At 27.5% G+C, this 14,038-nt stretch overlaps 1 protein-coding gene and 1 long non-coding RNA gene across 2 annotated transcripts in view; both read left to right on the forward strand.

Moving 5' to 3' along the window:
- The window catches only part of LOC127288171 (headcase protein), a 145,953-nt gene that overhangs the window by 49,563 nt on the left and 82,352 nt on the right, over positions 1-14,038 (forward strand). The gene's annotated exons all lie outside the window — the stretch shown is intronic.
- The window catches only part of LOC127288192 (uncharacterized), a 56,974-nt gene continuing 45,891 nt past the window's right edge, over positions 2,956-14,038 (forward strand). The window contains exon 1 of the long non-coding RNA XR_007844000.1: positions 2,956-3,033. This is a non-coding gene — a long non-coding RNA (uncharacterized LOC127288192). The remainder of the gene's footprint in view (positions 3,034-14,038) is intronic.

The following is a 14,038-nucleotide window of genomic DNA, read 5'->3' on the forward strand; positions in this document are numbered from 1 at the left end:
CTGACTAAACATTTTTTTCAGTGTATTTGAGAATATTTTATTAAAAACTGTTATTTATTATTTTATTTATTAATTATTTATTTATTATTTATTTATGAACATGTAAACGAGCTTACAAAACAAATTATCAAATGCTAAAAAATTCTTTGTACGTAAATTTTATTTATTTAATTTTTTATTGTTATTTTTTATTAACATATTCATGTTTTTTTTTTTTTTTTTTTAAATATAATTTCTGTTCGTTTACAATGAATTTTCTCGTAAATTTTCAAATTAGACCTAGTTTTGTAACAATTACACAGTATGTTAAGATAAAGCGTAAAGGACAATAATGAAAATAGTTTCGCTTTATTTCAGAACAAAAGAAAACACGTTTTAGCGTGAGAATTCACCTTGACAAATTGATTCCTAATGAGTGAGACAACATTATGATGAGCTGCCCTAATGACACACTGACACGGTCATTTTTATTATTATATAAAAACCCGAATATAAATTATTTATAATTTTTTTTTTTCGTAGCAAAAAACTTTCATAAAAGAACAAAGGAAGTATATTTTATTTTTTTTTTATCCAACAATCTTAACTAAATTATAATTATAATTTTTTATAGCAACTATAACAGAATCGTAATTATTATAAATATTGTTTTTTTTTTAACAATATAACTATTTTTTTATTTAAAAAAAAAATTAATATAAAAATAATTATGTTGGGATAGAGATTTTAAAAATAGTTTATTAACGAAATTGTGAAATTTGTAAAAATAAGAAAAAGAAGGTGAAACATTCCGATCTTCAGTCACCTTTTGCTGGTGTATATGTTTGAAATCGTAATAGGTTATCGGCATTTCATTTTCTCTGGTGACTATATCTTTTGTACAAATATACGAGTGAACCCCAGCTACCAAACCCACTCAAAGAACCGGTTACGATGAATTCTTACATGTTGGAACGTCCATAATTCTCTCTCTTTGCCTCTCTCAATGCATTAAAACATTTGCAACTTTTTATTTCATTCCTTGCAATTTTTTTTTTTCCCCGATATTTAATATATTTAATATTGACCAATTGAAATTATTATTGATACATTATTTACACTTACCTATATATATATTTTGCCCATAAAAGATAAAAAGAATGCCAATTTCACGCCGATTAATTTTATGAGAAATATTTGTCGTTACATGACGAATACTCGTCAGTTGTTTGAACGTGTGCTATTAATATATAATATATTTCGAAATCACTCATTTCCTATATACATAAAATTCCTGTGTTTATTTTTCATTTAATTTTTTTTTTTTTATTTTTTCTCCCTAGTTGTTTTATTTGTTCATATTATTATTATTTTAGATTTATGTTTGTCCCATTAAATAAGTAAATTTTAGTCTCAAAAAATTTGCTATTTACTGAAAATTTATTATTAATATTATTATTTTTATTTATTGTAGTAGATCTTGATTTGCAAATCCTTAAATTATAAATATTTATTTGTTTACATTTCTATTGTGAGAAAAAATTTATTTTTGTCACTAAGCTTTTTTTTGAAAGGTAAATATTTTTACTTGTACCTTTTGAAAATTTTTTTGAGAAATAATTTGCAAAATCTGGTAGCTTGAAGGCTTTTCTATATCGATGAAGTTAATCTCACTCTAATGAAGTCCAGTCGGTATATATATATAAATTCTAAACTGAAAAAGAAAACGCCGTTTACTAAATCCAATAAGTGGCTATTCGATACGCTTGTCTACTCTCCCAAGAGATAAAATCAACCTCAAAACTTTTGCTATGAAAAACGAAGAAAAAAAAAAGTCGACAGATTTCATGTTGATGGTAATCCATCCACTTAGTGGAAAAGATTTGCAAAAATCTCCTCTCATTAGTTTCTGATTATATTTAAAAATATTTTAATTAAAATCTCAATTTTTTTTTTTTTTGCAAATAAAAAAAGAAAATTCATTTCCAGTGCAAAATTGTATCTAATTTCTCAAAGGAAACATTCTTTTTTTATCAAGGGTGGTACTAAATCCCTTTTATAATTTGTCGGATAAATTTCATTATCATATTTTCGATTTTCCCTATTCTCGTATACTTTCGTTTTTTTTTCTTTTTTTTTATTATTTTGAGCGGCTTTCTCATTCCCTCAAGCTTTTTATCTTTCCACTCTCTCGCATTACAAGAAAGCATATAATACTTTACTTCGAGAACCAGGTGCGTCAGTTTCTGAGAGGGGGAGGGGGGAAATTTGGGAAGCACATAATCCTCTTTTAGTTTATTTCTCTTTATCCCTCTCGTTTTCTTGCCTTCGATTTTTTGTCTTTATTCTTCCGTGAGAGAAGGCCCCTTTTAAGTACATATATACCGGAAACTAGAGTCAGGAATAAGACATGGCAGTAGATAAAAAAAAAAAAAAAAAAAAAAAAGTTGTAGTAGTATTAGCAGGAGTTAGTTTCGGGGAGTATTTGAGAGACGGTATTCTATTAGCTGGATAAGTTTTCACATAAGTCTTGAAAAAAGATGAAACGGTCCACAGGGACTTGAAAACGATTCAGAAACTTCGATTCTTATCAACTTGTAATCATTTTTCTTTTTGTGCTTATTATTTTTCGCCATTTTTTATTTTTTTATTTTTAATAAATTGAATTATTTTTTCCTTATTTTTCTCAATAATAAAAAAAAAGGTTTGTAATTTGCAAAATAATTCACAGTTATTTTTTTTTTTTTATAAAAATTTTTGTTGATACTGAAATGCGAGGCGAATTTTAATGACTCAATTTTTTTTTTTCTCGAAGATTTGAAGGATTTTTATAATAAGCATGTTGCGTAGTTGGTGAATGATTCAAATTATACACTGATATGAATTCAAGGCTACAAGATAAGAATATCTTTAAGAATGAAACATTTAACGCATACAAACTATTAAAAATGTTTTTGTTTTTTTTTTCTGTTGCAGGTAAGACATATCATATCGCATGTGGATAATTATAAGTGAAAAAAAAAATTGATTCAGAAATTGAAATGGAACTTGAAGGTAATTTAATTTAATTTATATTATTTATGATTCATTGAGAAAAGTATATAAATATCCTCTTGAAAGGATCCTCCCATTAATAGAGGAATAATTTTTAAAAATAATAAAACTAAAGTTATTAATATTTTTTCTTAAAATTTTTTTAATTTTATTTTACAACTTCAGATGAAAAAATTTATGTATTATAAATAATTTGTTTGAAATTTCTGTTAATTTGATTAAAGTGGAATTTAACGTTTCCAAATTGTAACGAATTAAACATTCTCTATGCGGTAAAATTGTATATAAATGAGATTTGCTAGAAAGTTATTTAATTCGCGAATCACTTTCGTTCTGGGCAATATATATATATATATATATATATATATATATATATATATATATATATATAATACGTGAATAAAAATTCCATTCTCGTAAATGAGAAACGATTGAACTTCTTCCTGGTAGCATGTGTGCAGAGTATATATATATATATATAAATTTGCGAGGAATTGGTAAATGTATAAAACCGTGCAGACATGTCAATTTGTCGATTACGAATTGTTGCGTGAATAGACGAGAGAGTTTACGATTTTCTCAAGAAATTTCTCACTACTGCATCAGTTACGAAATAAAAAATTGTGACATTTTTAGACACGAATTTTGACAAAACATTTTTGAACTTCCCTTTGAAATTGTAAATTTTTTATTTTATAGATTTGAAATAAAATCTATACAAAAAAAAAATTTATTTAAATCAAGGAAATTTTTGTTTTAATTAACAAAAAAAAAAATTTCGTTGAATTTGTTGTTTTGCTCGAAATCCATTTATTATGTAATAGGAAGCAAATTTACATTGATAAAACATTTTTTTGTTTTTTTTTTTTTTATTTTATCAAAAAGTTTATTAATTCAACTGTTTTTTGGGTTTAGACTAAACTTTTTTCCTTGAGTATGTTTGTATTATTTTTTTGTTGTGCTGTAGACTTTTATTAAAGAATATAGAGTTAAGGCAATTCGACACCTTATGGCTTAAAAAAAAATGTAACTCAATGCTTTGCGCGTAGAATTTTTATACCTGCGGCTTGTTAAGTAATCGCGCGTTTGAATATTTTTCTCTCTCTCTCTCTCTCTCTCTCTCTCTGCAACCTTGTTATTATTCTTTGTTGAATATACAAATTTTTAGATTTCCTCTTTTCTGGTGAAATGATTTGAGAAATCTTTTTTTTTTTGTGTAATATTTTTCCTTTTTATCTGAAATTATTTGACTGTAATGGTCGGCATATGTTGTGAAAAATATTTCCTGGAAATTTTCATGTAGATTTTTTTTTTTTTTTGAAGATTTTTTTGAGAAATAATTTTTAAAGAAAATCGCTCTTTGTTGAAAAAGAAAAAATTGTCGGTTTCAGATTACCGTGAAAGTTTTCATGAAAATTTTTTTTTTTCCATTGTGACAAATATTTGGTTTTCAGTTTCCGAGATTGCTGCATTTCTTTTATATATAGTATATTTTTTATTTGTTAGGTTTCCTGTTTCAGTGGGCTTTTTTCGATTTCCTTTATAGTGTTTTTTTTTCGTTATAGGAATAATTAGGGATGAAATTTAGTTAAATATTGAAAGAGAGAGGTTTTGGGTCGTGTTTTTCGAAATGAGATTCATTTTTCCGGTCGTCGATCTCGACGACGCGCTAGACACACAGACTTCGATTTACTTTTTTTTTTTTTTTTTTCTCTGCGTTGAGTGGAATACCTTGTTATATACTGAAAGATCCGAAAACTTCGGGTATGGCATATACGTTCAAGAGATACGTCCATTTTCCCGGGAAAAACCGATATGATTTTCCTGGTAAAATTTTCCGGAACATATAGTTGTATTTTTTTCTGTTTTCATGCGGAAAATGCAGCTGATGGTTTCTCGATAGAGTCTGCGATGTGATTTTGTATATGTAAATCCCCCTATTAGAGTTTGCGTATATACAAACTTTGTTGAATTTTGTTATAATGAATTTTCATTTTATTTTTTTCTTTTTTTTTTAAGGAACTTTTGACATAAATTTAAAGATTTGATGATATAATAGACTTGAAAAATTAAATTAAAAAAATTAAAAAAGCATTTATAGAATGAAAAAAATTCTTTTTTTAACTGTATCTAAATCATACTCCTACGTGCTTGTTTTCACGTTTGCTTTACTATTTTCTGATACATATATACATATATATTTTTTTGCTTAATAGATTATACATGTTTCTCTAGATAGATGTATAGACTCGACGATAATAAACTTAAATTCTCATCAACGAGCATGTAACTATGACTAATATCCACTTGGCCTTCGATTTCTGCAAAAAAAAAAAAAAAAAAAAAAAATGAATAATGTCGATTATTACCGTAATGATACATTATTTTTCATCATCCGGAGTGTATCTGTTTAGCATGATAACAGAATTCAATTTTAATTTTTCGCAATTTAATTTTTTTTTCTTTCTATTTTAAGTAGTAATTTTTTTTTTAATTTTTTCATTATTGAGAAAATAAATCTAATTATAATCAAAATACAAACAATTTTTTTACATTCTCATCAAGATAAGAAAGTATTTTGTAACAAGTTTCGGTTTTATTTATTTTTTTAAATATTATTAATATTGTAGTTTTTTTTTATATAAAATTCATTTTCTTTTATTTAATAGTAATATTGAGTTTATATAAATAAAAAATGAATTTTAATATACATGGAGTGTGTGTGGGAAATGTATATATATAGTTCAGTGGATGTATAAACATATCATGTCACTCGTTATAGTTGTCCTCCCATAAATTTTACTTTACAATTTTACACTCTCTCAGCCCTGAATTAACGATCACGATTACCTTCTACAAGAAAATACTCATATCCCCATGATCAAGTGTGTACTATTGTAATCTTCAGTGCAGACACGATTCGATTAATTTTTCTGTCGGATTATAAGACACAGGAAGATAAATCCGCATTGTTCCATTCAGAGCGCTTTTCAATATCATTTATATATATATTGGAACAATAATAAAAAAAAGCGTCTCTGCGATTTTTATTATAAATATCATCCTTTGAGGTGCAATAATCCTTTGAGAGCATGATTAACAAACAATTTGAAAAATATAAAATTAAAAAAACATTTTATTTAAAAAAATTGTTCTTTAATTTATATTTTTTATTTCTTTTTTTTATTTTTATTATTAATAATAATAATATTATATATAATATATATATATTATATATAATATTATATATTATTATATATATATAATAAAAAAGCATATTTTTTTATTATATGTATAATTAAATTATTATAATTCATAAAAAAAAATAGTAAAAAATTTTCGTATCCATTTTAAACATGGTAATTTGCACCTTATCTGTCTTTTATGCTTGACGGGTTCTTTTTTTTTCATAAATATATATCAATGAGTGAGCATGTGACCAGACGTCTGATAACTTATTTCAGTTTATAAAATGCCCAAGGCAGCTGGTTCTGCGCCTTAAAGGGAAATTTATCGCCTCTTCCGCCCTTCTTTGTTTTATTTTTTTTTCCTTCACCAATCCTCTCTTGCTTCTTATATTTATATGTATATACATAAGAATGCGAATCAGGATCTCTTGAAAAAAAAAAAAAAAAAAAAAAAAATTTTGCGCGTTACACTTCCGCTGCTTGCCCATGCCGGATATACTTGGAAGAAAATTCAGTCAACCGGAAATGAGATCCCCTTTTATTTCCGTGCTCGAATGACGAATTATAAGAAGGGCGTCTTTTTCTTGAGGAGAGGGGAAGGGGGGGGGCGAAAACGTTGTGTATATGTCAAGGAAAAAGCATATCGAGAGAAGGTAGTCAAATATAAAGAGGCAAGGAGAAAAAGTGAGATAGGAAAAGAATTGAATGACGGGAGGGAGGGTTCCATGTCACGTGGAAACCTGACAAGCACCAGATTCATATTTCTCCCTTCTTCGTTTGTCGTTAAATTGAATAACACGATATTTACCAATAATTAACGGAGTTTATAAAAATTGTCATTTTTCATTAATTATTAATTGATTATATAGAATTATTTTTTTTATTAATAAAATTTATTTATTAATAATTATAGGATTAATAAAAAGAAATACACTAGAACTCGTTTTTTATTGAGACACGAGACTGTCTCACTAACTCAAGTTTCAGTGTATTTATGTAATTTTTGTACAAAAAAAAAAAAAAAAAAAATTAAATTCTTGCACGTATTTCATAATTGAGGTTTATTTTTGAGAGGCTGCTTACACATCGTTTCTTTGTTGTGCTGTTAAAACTTGTTGAAAGACTTGTGTGTCAGGTTTCCCCTTCCTGAAAAAGAAAGAAAAAAAAAAAAATTTGTGAGGGGAAAAAAGCCCCCCCTTGTGACAGTTCAAAACCATGATGATTTGTTTGAATCATTTTTTTTTTGCTAATATATAGGAGAGAAAAAAAAATCTTGCTCGCAAAACCGTTATATAGAAATGCACCCTGCAAATAATACTCGCCCTACGCACTCGCTAATCGTTAAAAGAGAGAGGGGAAGCTCCTCGAGGTGATAATTAGGAAAAGAGAAGTGGGGGAGCAATATACTTTCCGCAAGAATAGTATTACTCGATTCTTTCAACAAAGGGACAATGATTAACGGACATTGAATTTATTGACCAGAACGTAAATCATTACGTAAGAGGGTATATGGAAGAAAAAAAAACATTTAATTTTTATTTCACTTTCATTGACAATGTTGATAAATATATTAATGAACATTTTCCATCGTTTTTAATCTCAATGTGATTTCGAATATCAAAATTAATGTTCCGGAAGTTCATATAAATTTTTTTTTTTTAAATATATTTTTTGAAATAGTCGTCTCGTGTCTCATTGTCAGTAACTTAGGTTTCAGTGCTTATCTCTAATTAAGATAAAGAAATGTCTTTATTAAATTAAATTGTTTTAATTAAACAGTAGCTATATTATAAACTTGTGCGTGATATTGTAAAGTCCCTTTCCCTTTTTTTTTTTTTTTACTGAAAATATCTTTCGTTTGACGTTTTGGTCTATTTTAATATATATTATCAGTGTGTTATCAGATGATACGTCAGGCACGTTCGAAGTGGTTGAAAATAAACGCTTTTACAAGTATCTAGTCTGACCTACGCCTCTCGTTTAGTCGAGTAAAAGCTTGCCAATCCGGATGCTCCATCGTTTTCCAGTCTACTGAACTTGTTCAAGCGTTAAAGGCAAACGTGAAAAAAAAATTTTTATCAGTCAACCAGTTTCTCATTAAATGCTCGTCTCACCGTTTCAAAAAAAGGGGAAAAAATTTTTTTTCGTTTCACAATTTTTCTCTTTTTTGTTTATATGTATTTTATAAAGAAAGAGACAATGTATTATTTTTTTTTTAACAATTATTATAAATTTATATAATAATTTATAATTATAATATACATAATAATTACATAATACAGATAAAAAATAATATTATAATAAATTATTATAAATGTTATGTTATAGTTAGACAAAAAAAAAATCTCATTTCAGTAGTAAGAGAGTTATATTATATTAGTCAGGCAATAATTTTTTTTCTCTTGTATCAAAATAGAGAGGTACAAAAAAAAGTGTGTATAACAAAAATTTCGATTCTTGCATGTAGTGGATTTAATACAAACAGGAATTCAAAGCACCTGCAAATACTGGAACTATTAAGTCACTGAATTTGGTGCGCGTCATGACATTAACGGATACTTATAAAAGCGAGGCCATCGAATCGCTTAAGGCAAAGATTGCCTCGTCCATTTTTTTTTACCCCTTCCCCCACCTTTACGAAACTTCTCGTGAGAGGGGTGGAAGGAAAAGACGCGCTCTCTTTTTCCTTTATGGAAATATATATATAGAAATCGGTGCGTTTAGGTCGCGAAGTCTCTCTCTCTCTCTCTCTCGAAGATCGTTTACGCCTCAATGTGGCAAGTAACAGATTTTATTGCACTTTATATATGACGTTCGGTCGAGCGTATAAGATAAATTAATGCGCCAATCTCAAAAGCTATTTCGCGGTGTCGCCATTGCTTTTCTTGTAGGCGTTTTCATATATATATATATATATACCCCATCGATAGCAGACTCTCATAATACATCACTTTTGTCTATGACAAGACGATAGCCGTTCAAATTTACTGTTTCCTGGCGTAACTGCGCGCGAAATAAAAGTCACAAATCGCTTACAAAAAATAATAATAATAATAATAATAATAATAGATATTTCTATAGGAAAAATCATCTCCTGGAGAGCAATTCCCATTCACGTGACTGACTAACAAGTTCCCATGCTTTTATGACTTATATGCATCTAACCGTAAACAGCATTCATCATTTTCCCATTGTCGGAAGTTCTTCTCCGTATTGATTTTAATGCATGTGCGCACTTTCGTAAATTGTATGTGATAAATTGTTATTTTAAATTATATACAGTTATTGAGAGAAAAATTTATTAGATTCCTCTTAATTTTATACTTTTCCCATTTTTGCTCCTCTTTTATGCCTTTTCTATGCAGAAATTGAAATGAATATATATATCTTCCTATATTACAAAAAGATGCCTCCGCCGACGCTGTTTCAAGAATTCTTGACCTAGGAGGGGGGGGGATCCCCCTCCTAAATTTTGAGGTTATGTTCGTTTTAAGGCTCTGAATATAGCCGCAAGTCCCCCCTCCCTCCTCTCATTTCCCCTCCTCCGCCAAAATGGCATAAATTTTAAGGTTATGTTCGTTTCAAGACTCTGAATATAGCCGCAAGTCCCCTCCCCTCCCCCGCCAGAAATGACCTAAATTTTGAGGTTATGTTCGTTTCAAGGCTCTGAATATAGCTGCAAGTCCCCCCTCCCTCCTCTCATTTCCCCTCATCCTTCAAAATGGCATAAATTTTAAGGTTATGTAAATTTCAAGACTTTCAATATAGCCGCAAGTGGAAGTGGAGTTCCCGCCAAAAATGACTTGAATTTAAAGGTTATGTTCGTTTCAAGACTTTTTAATAATTTATTGGTTTTTAGGCAATTTCATTGAAATTATTTTTAAAAATAATTTCTTAATGTCGATTTTAATTTATTTAATTATTTATTTATTATTAATTTAATTAATTTATTAATTAAAATGTAATAATTTTAATTTTAATAATATATATTCAGATTTCAATGAATTTGTAATAATAATTCTTTGAAATAGATGGTTCATTTGGAAAAATAAGATCAATGGAAAATTTTTAAAAAATGATTAAAACAGGGGGGTTGGCGTGCAGGGGGGTGTAGCCCCTCTAGTATATATATATATATATATATATAAAACACTTAATAATTTTGAAAAATTTCGAAAATCGAACCCAGGACCCTTGGGACGCGAGTCGTGCACTCTAACCAAACAGTCACGTTATAACTTACAAATCTTTTACTCCAAAACAACGAAATTTTCTCTCTATTCCGTAAATTGTAGAGAAAAAATATATTTATATTTGTTATAAGCCAAAAGTTTTGAACGTTCATATGAATGAAATTTTTTTTTTTTTTTGCAACTTCTTTAAATACGAATTTTATTACAAAAATATTGTTTTAAATATTTAAAAAGACGTTATTTAATTTAATAATTGTATAATTTACTGTTTTATTTTACAATGCCATAATAATTTTTAATAATTTATAGATTGAAAAAAAAATTTCATTCATTTGAATAAAATTTTCGTTCAAAACTTTTGACTCATTATTTGTTCAATACAAATTTTTTATTTCAATACAAATATAAATATAATTAATTTACCTCTGAGATAAATATAATTTTTATTTATGTTAAATAAAAAATAATTGAATAATATAATAATAATAATAATAATAATAATTAAATAGAAAAATTTCATATAAAGTTTAGAAAAAAAAATGTATTTTAAACAGTGTATGAAAGGATGGATATATTAAAGCTCCTGCAAGTTTTTTTTTTAAAGATTTATTGCAAATTTTAATCAATCTAGAATCACAATCTTAATTGGCCTTAAACGATTGTAAATTAAAATCAGCTCAAGACAAAGATTGATTGCAATTTTCGTGTAATTAAGAAAGCGTGTTCATAAAGTTTGCAAAGATTATAAAAGGCAAAGAGAGAGAAAGAGAGAGGGAGACAAAAAAAATGTTATCTTTTCGTATAAGATGGAATGTAAGATAAAACAATTTATCTGATAATCTCTTTCGTTTTATGTTTCAGGTAAGCGAGAAGTGTTAGATAAATCAGCGTGAACACGTTTTTAATATAAAAATTTCATATCCATTGGAATGCACCCCGCACGTATTTCAAATTTGCCCAGAAAAAAATGCGCCCCATGATATCCAGGTAAGTTTGCATGTACCTATATACATATGCATAAAAGAAGGGGAAAGGAATTTTATATATGAAAGGAAAAAGGATGGGTGGATGCGATTCATTGAATCCTTCGCTTCGTGAGAGAAAAAGAGAAAATGAGGAACGAGAAATTTCTGTATTAAATTAAAAATTTTATTAATTTTTTTCATTTTTCACAAAAAATTTATTTCGATTTTTTACCGCGCTGGAAATATATACATTTATATACATTATTCAATTTTTATATTTCACATTCCGTTTGACGATCAAATATATATACATATTTTAAGTTCTCAAGAAAAACCGGTTGTTTTATATAGAAAATTACTTCAACTTCTATTTTCAAACGTAAGGTTATTTCCAGCTAATCATGACATTCACACATTCTATTTGTATATATGTTTGTGAAAAATTGTTGTTATTTTTTATCTCTCCTTCCTCGAGACTTTATAATAGTTTTCTTGTTTGTCTTTGTAGATACGGTCTTTACGTTTTTCTATATTCATCTGGTTTCTATCTTTGCACTGTAGATATGGTATAATTTTTTTACCGTATCTACAGTATATTAAAAAAAAAATTTTATTTAAGAAATGGCATTGTAGATACGGTACAATTTTACTGGCATATCTACAGTATATTAAAAGAAAAATTAATTAAAAAGTTACACAGCAGATACGGTACAATATTACTACCGTATCTACAGTATATTAAAAAAAAAAATTTTTTATTTAAGAAATGGCATTGTAGATACGGTACAATTTTACTACCGTATCTATAGTATATATGTAAAAGAAATTTAAAAAAATTAAAATTGCACTGTAGATACAGTACAATTTTTACCGTATCTATACAGTATATGTTAAAGAAATTTTTTAAAAAATTAAGTTGCACTGTAGATACGGTACAATTTTACTGACATATCTACAGTAAATTCAAAAAAAATTTTAAATTTAAAAGTTGCACTGTAGATACGGTACAATTTTACTGACATATCTACAGTAAATTCAAAAAAAGTTTAAAATTTAAAAGTTGCACTGTAGATACGGTACAATTTTACTGGCATATCTACAGTATATTAAAAGAAAAATTAATTAAAAAGTTACACAGCAGATACGGTACAATATTACTACCGTATCTACAGTATATTAAAAAAAAAATTTTTTTATTTAAGAAATGGCATTGTAGATACGGTACAATTTTACTACCGTATCTATAGTATATATGTAAAAGAAATTTAAAAAAATTAAAATTGCACTGTAGATACAGTACAATTTTTACCGTATCTATACAGTATATGTTAAAGAAATTTTTTAAAAAATTAAGTTGCACTGTAGATACGGTACAATTTTACTGACATATCTACAGTAAATTCAAAAAAAATTTTAAATTTAAAAGTTGCACTGTAGATACGGTACAATTTTACTGACATATCTACAGTAAATTCAAAAAAAGTTTAAAATTTAAAAGTTGCACTGTAGATACGGTACAATTTTACTGGCATATCTACAGTATATTAAAAGAAAAATTAATTAAAAAGTTACACAGCAGATACGGTACAATATTACTACCGTATCTACAGTATTTGTAAAAGAAATTTAAAAAAATTTAAGTTGCACTGCAGATACGATACAATTTTACTGGCGTATCTATACAGTATATATTAAAAAAAAAATTTAATCAAAAAGTTGCACGGTACAATTTTACTACCGTATCTATACAATATATTCAAAAGAAAAACGAAATTATTTACAATAAAATTTTTATTGAATTTTCATAGTAATAATAATTATTTTGAATTATATTAAAAATTGCAATAAATAGAATATATTATGTTAATATAATAATTAGGTTAACAGTAAAAAAGTGAGTGGACACATTGCCCTTGATATATGCCGTTAGAGGCTCTCGCTCTGTATTCGTGCAGACACGAGCCTTTTAAAGTCCTTGACCGATTCTACAAAGATACGATGGTTGTGTGTTGAGGGTGAGGGGGTGGGGGTTGTGAGAAGAGGAAGGGGGGTAGTTGGAAGAGAATGAAGCCCCATATTGCATACGCCATTGCAAAGAGCAGGAGACAGCGGCAACGACCTCCTTCAAGGCAGCAAGCCAGCAGCAACAGCAGTCACTACCTTATGTAAGCCTAGAAGGCTTTCTCATGTGTACATAGTGTGTATAGAGTACACCTCGGACAAATCTCGACGGTTTTAGTTCTCGTCGTGTCACATTAACGAGTTCATTCAACTCTAGCCTAGCTTTTTTTTTTCTTCTTATTTCATCAATTTGACACTGCAATCACCACTTTTCACTTTTTTTTTTTTTACCAATACTTCTTCTTATTATCTCTTTTTTAATTATATATTGCGATTAGTTATCAATTTTGCATTTTTATTTATATACTAGTTTTTCATGTTTGTATGCTTTAATTATTATTTCCTTTTTTTCCTCTGTCTTGTAATTCTTGTTCTAAATTATGAGAAAAGTGTAAGAAATACGAGGAAGCAAAAAATTGAATTTTTTTTTTCTCTAGGGAGTAAAATAGTTGTATTTAATCCTAGAGAATTTTTTCCTAGGGAGTAAAATGATTGTTTTCTAACTTACACGGAAAGAAAAGGAATGTTTGGGCCAACC

Source organism: Leptopilina boulardi, unplaced genomic scaffold (assembly GCF_019393585.1).
Source record: "Leptopilina boulardi isolate dan_hultmark-lab unplaced genomic scaffold, ZJU_Lbou_2.1 LbouV2_38, whole genome shotgun sequence".
In the NCBI taxonomy this organism is placed as follows: Eukaryota; Metazoa; Arthropoda; class Insecta; order Hymenoptera; family Figitidae; genus Leptopilina; species Leptopilina boulardi.